Source organism: Microtus pennsylvanicus, chromosome 16 (assembly GCF_037038515.1).
Source record: "Microtus pennsylvanicus isolate mMicPen1 chromosome 16, mMicPen1.hap1, whole genome shotgun sequence".
Taxonomy (NCBI): Eukaryota; Metazoa; Chordata; class Mammalia; order Rodentia; family Cricetidae; genus Microtus; species Microtus pennsylvanicus.
The window spans coordinates 41,146,379-41,154,143 of NC_134594.1; positions in this window are offsets into that span (position 1 = coordinate 41,146,379).

Below are 7,765 nucleotides of genomic sequence, written 5' to 3' on the forward strand. Positions count from 1 at the left end.
GATGGATGTGGTGTTATGTGGGGTCTCTGCAAACACCAGGGCCAGCAGCGTCACAGTCCACATGAGGCTAGATGGAAATCTGGTTCAACACGACTCAGTTCAACACAACGTCCAACATGTTGATTCAAACTTCTATGGTCTGACACCAGGCAATTTATTTTAGGCATATTCAAGTACAACGTGATTTTTTGGGGAAAGAAGTTTCCTGATGGTAATTAACTCTGTGTGTATAAAAAAACCTTAAAACACGTTAACATGAAACTCTTTAGAAGGTATGTAAGGCCTCTTCCTTAAAGATATCTGCTATGGACTGAGAGACAACTCTTAAAATAAAAACCTAGGGAGAATAACTGAGACAAATATAGTTTGTAGGTGGCAGGTGTGGCCTGGCCTTACAGATAGCACAGAGGTCACCCATGTTATTGTAAGGTGTGTGTTGACTTCTCCCATAAGAATGGATTCTGTTGACTGAGAAACTGTTCAAGATGATAGACTAGGGGAAAAGAGTCTGGGAAAAACATAATGGTCTGCAGCATTCAGGTAAGTCCTGCCTTATAGATAGCACAGGTTATCAGGCTATTAATGCAGAGGCAAGCCTGACTGCTTCACCTTCCTGACTCTCCCGGTGCTATCTGTGAACATAAGGACCTCATGCCCTCTACAATGCTAGATCAGGGCAGATTACACACCCTACATTCCTAGTCATGGCAACTAGCCTAGACAGGTGAATCATACTTCGGGCCAATTAGAGAACTTTCACGGGATTTTTTTTAAAAGCTAGAATCAGAAGTGAATAATTATGTTTCTTGCTACTAGGAAGAAGATAAATATGGGTAAACCCAAAATATCGTCAGATAGCTGCCTGGTGTTAGTTACCTCATGGAGATTCATAATGGGCTTAAGATGATGAAGGCAGAATGCAACAATAGGCAAATGGAGGGGGGACAGATAGACAGACAGACCACACACACACACACACACACACACACACATGGGGTGGGGTGGGGTGGGGAACACAGAGAAGCAGAAACAGAAACAGAAATCAACCCCTTTCCAAGGTTCACTTGTAGTGGCAAGGTTCACTTGCCAGGTTGCAGAGCTGACTCAAGTTAGATTTTTCCCATTTAACCTGACGAATTCTGACTAATAGTCCAAACTGTGAGTGTTAAGTAAACAGTGTGTAATAATCTACTCCCAATGACGTGTCCTAAAGGAAGATGGAAATGCTGAAGCTGTTTCGACAAAGCATAATAATTACGATATTCAATAAAGTTAGTACGCACCTTTAGGACTAGGATAAATTTGTGTGATCATTGTTTTAACTTAGTGGGTGCTTGGAATTTAAAGGTTTAGTGCCCCCAAGGGAAGCTCAAAATCTGAGTCTTGGAGAATCACGGGACTTGGAGAGCAAATGGGGAAGGAACAGTGGACACAGACACGCGTAAAAGCATATGTCGGGGAAAAAACATTCTGTGAAATTTTTGAAACAGATTTTGGCTGTGATCACACTGTACATGTGTGGAGTTGGGGGCAGCAGTGTTCTGGCTTTCAAAAGTCTTAAATGCTGTGCTACGTAGTCAGAAATGTATCACACACGCTATGAGAAGTCACCTGCAGCTCTCAGCCAAGTGAGTGGCAGTCAGATTTATGAGTACATGTATGAAATGAACAGCCAGAGCAAGTTTTATTGCTCCTACGTGAGACTAAGAAACTCCCAAGACCGTCAAGGTCGATTTCCACTTACCTTCCTGTACGTTTATTGCAGATCAGTTCATTCTACTATGTAGGTCATCATTTTTTCCTCTTTTGTTTTAGAAGCTTTGATGTATCATGATGCACATATGCATATATGAAATCACTATATTATGTATTTTAATATACCACTGGTAGTATATTTTACAGATATTTGCTTCTGCTCTATCATGCATAGATTTTAAATTTTGCTAATGGTATACACCCACTATGATACTGCTCAGACACATGTAGATTTTTAGTTTTTTAAGAAACTTATTTTCAGTTTTTTAAGAAACCTCCATACTGATTTTTACGGTGGCTCACTAGTTTATATTCCTCCCTGCTGTGTGTCAGGACTCTCTATTCATAACCTCAACAGCATTCATTGTTGCTAATAACTGGCATTCTGTTGTAAGAAGGATAGGCTCTCAATGTGGTTTTGACTTACAATTCTTTGAAGACCACTGAGGTTGAATAATTCTGCATCTGTTTATTAACTATTGTGTTTTATCTTCTGAGAACTGTCTGTTCATTTTATGGATTGGGTTGTTTGATTTCTTGCTTTTTATGTTCTTGTATGTTCTGGTTACTAATTTTCAGTCAGATAAATATGACTAGATTTTCCTCCCATTGGTAGGCTGTCTTTTATTGATTAGCCAAGTTCACAAATGTTCTTTTCTAATACATATGTGGTTCCTTTTCTAACCCTTGATTTAAATATCTGATCCATTGGAAATATATTCTGGCTTCTGATGTAGAAGGAGTCATTTTTATCTTTTTCCATATGGATATCCATTTATAACATTTATTTAAAAGTCCATCTTCTACCCAGTGATCGAAAATACCTCTCATCCTGTACACTGAATTTCCACCTACAATTGCATCTGTTTCTGGACTTTCTGCTGTTTCCATTGGCTTGTATTAGTATCTATGTCCTGATAGTGAAGGTTTTGAATTATGATTTATGCTGTTTCCAACTTTTCTGACATGGTATTTCCTCTATTTTCTTCGCTGTTGCTCCTCTTCTTTGAGGTTCATTTAATTACTTTTATTACTTTTCAAAGTAGCTAATGAATTTTCTGGGAAAGTTGTTTATTTGTAGATGAACTCCTTACAGGCATTTATCAGGGTCAAGCTCAACTTAGAAATTAATTAAAGCAGTTGTTATGCTGTGATTTTTCTCTCCCTGCGTATGGTCTGTCTGTCCATTAATTTATATCTAGCTATTTTTTTAAACAATTTTGTTGCTTAGTTTATATAAATAATGGACATTTTTGGGTAATTTTATGTCTAAGTACTTGTTTTCTCCTATTTCCTTTTTGAATGATGGATGTCATGTATTCTTCAACTGCATGTTCTTTCTCACAGCTATTTTATGTGTGTACAGTTTCAGTTACATATTTTGTCGCTTGGGTATAAAATATAAGCAAGCATACTGATTTAAATATTCTTATTTAAATACGTCATTTTAACCTATTCTCATTTTTTTTTCTGTAGTTGGTGCTGTGGGAGCTCCTTCATCTTCTTAAGCCAATAGCTTTTAAGAGATAAACCCAAGTGGGCTGATAACTTAAAGGATATTGTCTGAAGGAGCAGGAGCTCCCACAGCACCTTCTCCTTGCCCACAGCAAGTTCCTTTGTATTTTTTGACTCATATAATCACATTTTCTCTTAATATATCTTATCTCATTTCCTGTAATGTTAGAATAGTGAATATTATCTTATGTCTAATAATTCCATCATTAATGTTTTTGACTGAATGTAGTATAAGAAAGAGGTACTGGAAGGTAGTTGTAGCAATCTATGTGAGGGCTTGTGGGAATGAGAAACTAAAGTAAGAATGCTTGTAATTTTTCCCCATTATGTTAACCTTCCTGGATAACCTGTGAGCCCACAGACAGATGATTTGTAGCTATATCTCCAGATATCATTTTAGTGGACAATATACTCATTCCACGAAGAGATAAATAAAATCCAAATTAATGAATGAGTAAACGATTGGGTAGAGACAAACTATGGAGAATAATCTCAGGCCATTTCAAGAGATTGAATCAACAGGTACTGGAGATTGAATAACTGTGAAAGACTAGAAAGTTGAAATTAGATGGGATTGCTGCCATTAGCTTAGATAGATAATTCAAGAAAGACAATTGATATTCAAGGCTTGGCTGTATTACCTTGATGTTTCCTGTAAGACATCTTACTGTACTTAGTATTGCATGCTTTTGTTTTCTAAGAAGGAGCCCAAAGATGCTATTTTATTTGTTTTTTTTCTTTTGCCAGATACTGTGGTAACTGTATCACAAAGGCTACTTTGTTCTGATTTACACATAACACGACAGTAGGACTATTGTCGTTCTTAAAGTACAATATAAATATCAAACACAATGGAGTTTAGTAAAATATCAAGATTATGGTATGTAAAATTGCAAGACTTGCTAAGCCCAAAGTGGTAGCAACAGTGTTCAAACCCAGGAATTCTACTACCAAAGCCTGACCAAAGTTATGCCAGACCAACTACTAAGATTAAGAGAGCAGCCACAAAAGGTTCATGATAGTTGAGACATCTGGGTGTATTGAATTGTCTTTTTGTATTATTATGTGGAGGGAGCAATCATGGAAAGTAACTGAAGCAAAACAACTTAAAACGTTGGCTGTGGAGGAAGAGGCTGAGCAGAAGTGGCAGAGAGCTGGAAGGAAACCACAGAGGGCACCTTGGAGAGGCGCCAGATACTCTGAGACACAGAGAAATTCAGTTTGCTTACATATGTGTAAGTGTGTGTGCACGTGTGTGTATTTTAGTTCCATTTTTAAAAATGTCAATGAACTCTCATTGTTTTATTTTTTTACCTTTATCCCTCTCTCAGATCCCCTACAAGAAAAGAAGTTATCCAGTACAGAATATCATAGGCAGCCTATAGCTACACCAAAGAAATAAAAGATTTTATTAACATTTTAAATTAGCATACCAAGCAATGGGTGACATTATGAGAGTGTCTTCATACTTCTTTAACCCTTAAAATATGGACTATTCCACAGGTTAGCATGTCATCTCTATGAATGGAGGGGTGTTGGAAGACTCTAGGAGAGTTCTCTGTATTTAGGGTAAAACATTGGAGTAAATGGTTGTTTTCAAGAAGGACTTTGACCTTGAAGAATCATTGTGGAAAGCGGAGCTTATCTTCTGTGATCTGCAATGTTGTTTTTCGGAGGGGGTATGCATGACTTTGGTCTCGAGAGACACTTCTAGCACACCTGAAACACTTGGAATATTGTGTAGTACAAATGACACACAATAAGCTCTAAAGAGGCAGGGACGTGTGATGCTCCTCTTTAGAGAAACACAGAGATTAGATTAGGGAGCTTGGTATGAGGAAACGCTGTACCTGAAAAACAACTTCGTCTAGCAATCAATAAAGATGCCTTTGGACTGCTGTTCAAAGTTCAGTTCATTACAAGCTGGACCTTCCTGCTGCCACACAAGCCGTAAAATTTCATCTTGGAGTGACCTCTTTCTTCGACCGACTCATGCAACATAGAGCACCCTGACAGAAGGGGCAGATGAATCTTCTCTGTATCATTTTATATTTATCACAGGAGCTACTGAACCAAGCACAGAAGATAACATTTATGAAGCCACAAGAATTTCTTTGATAGGCTAAGGAAATATTTATATGTTGGCCAAGGAAATTTATAAACAAAGGGTTCACATTTTATGAGTCTATGTTACTACCATATATGTTTAAAATTACCAGACAAAGGCAAGCGATTAGCAATTCATTTGGATAATTAGAGTAACAATCTCTACCATATTCAGAAACTGAACTTTCATAATTGAATTATAATTTTGATAGCTTAGGTTTTTTTATTATTTTATTCTCTGAATTTAAATGGCCACTTATGAGCTAAATAACCGGCATATTGATCAAATGAACAGTGTGTCAAAGATATTTTTTAATGCAATATTAGGTGTGGGCAAGATGGCTTAGCAGGTAAAAGTACCTGCTGCCAAATCAGGTGACCCGAGTTCAACTTAAAGTCCGACCTTGGGTCCCACAAGTTTGAAGGAGAAAACTGACTTATACAAGTTGTCCTCTGACCTCTACCGGAATGCCATGGCAAATGAACCCATCTCTACCCACTCCCCCACAACGTAAGTAAATAAAAATGTAATAAAATGTTTATTTAGTATAGCTAATTCAATATGCAATAAATATCTTTGTTTTTGTGATGAACATATTACTTCCTTCTGTGTAAGACATTATTAAGACCAGTGAGGTTGGCCATTTGGTCTTCGTTGAATGACATCACAGTCATCTAAATGACATTTGTTACCTACTATTGTGATTCCACTTTGCATTGTATGGAATAGATAAGGTTCCAGATTGTTTTGAGAATCATCCATTGTGTATACAGAGGGTTGCTTTAATCTTTATAACAAAACCAAGGAAACAGAACAGAAAACCCTGTCACAGCGATAACAAATCCCTCAAGACAAAGAAGGATGGAGGAGATGGATCAATAAAATGTTGTTTCTGCAGCTTGTCATTCTTTGTAATTGATCTATTTTATAACCAGCTTCATTTCAAAAAGGATTTTTTGAATATGGTAACCTCTGCCATCTAGTGGGCTGACTTGGTAACTATATGGTAAACAACTTTTTCTTTCTTTTCTTTTTCTTTCTGTTTTTTTTTTTCTTTTCTGTTTTTCAAAACAGGTTTTCTCCTTTGAGCCCTGGTTTTCCCAGAATTTATTCTGTAAAGCAACTGGATTTGTACTCAGGTATCTGCTTGCCTGTGCCTCCTTAGTGCTGTGGTCAAAGGAGGGTACCACCACTCTTGGCTGTAAACTAGACATTTTTACTGTGTCCAGAAAACAACAGGAGAAGGATAGTGTTTGGTCATTATACTTCATCTGCTTTCTCAGTATTCCTGCTACTGCACAATAAGGAAAACACAGGTTTTTATTTAGCCAATTTTTATGGGGAAGGCCAAATTTAATCTAATAATAATTAATTCCTTTTAGAGTAGGCATATTCAAATATAGAAGGCAAAAAAAAAAAACAGGTGAAAAACTAACACTGATTAGGTGTTTTTTTTTCTAACCATAGACATCGCTTGTGGGCTAATTACTTATACTTTTATGATACCAGGGCTGATATTGCCTTTGAACACTGCCTCTTTCGGCAACTGCCTGCACATTCTTTTCATGTGGATGTCTATGCGGTATCTTATGTGCCTCAATTTCTCTCTGCTAGCCAACTTGATACACTGTTCACTTGACCACCTCAGCAGCCTTGCTAGATCTAATCAACAACGAATGCTGTGAGCTTTGCCTTTCCCTTACACCCAGGTTTCCACCATTTCTTGCAACACACACAGTGGTAAGATAAGTCAGCACGATAATCTTGTGGCACAAGCTGCTGTGGAGGCCACAGGAAGAACTTTTGGGTTCTCTGTTTCTGCCACATGGTGGCTAGAATGATTTGTTTTTTTTTCTTGTTATTGAGATAAAATAGCCTGGGAAAGAGCAACTAGGAAAAAAGATTTTTTTTTTTTTGGGCCTGTAGATCCAAAGAGAAATAATCCATCATGGCAGGAGGAGGTGGCATGCAGGAGAACAGAGCCAGCTTGGCACCTGCATCTTTAGTCTTTTTGTAGAGGAAGAACAGAAAGGGAACCAGGCTATAAAACTCAAAGCCTGCCCCAAGTGACATCAGTCTTTCTCCGCAAGGCCCCACATCCTAAGGGTTCTGTAGCCTTCCCAAACAGCACCACCAGCAAACACACAAGCCAAGGGAACACATTCTTATTCTAGCCACAACACCCATGAAAGAAGAGAAAATTGCACAGACACCCATGCAACTCTCTTTAATGGCTTCTTAGAACATATTAACTAGTCTAGACTTGTCACTATGGTCTTAAAAGCTTTCAGAGAATAAGAACGTGCCTCTATCCTGCTGGAGTCCCATACCAGAAGCTAGCTAGTGTCCTAAACTCCAGGTCACACTGCTTGTCTTGGCCACCCAGCT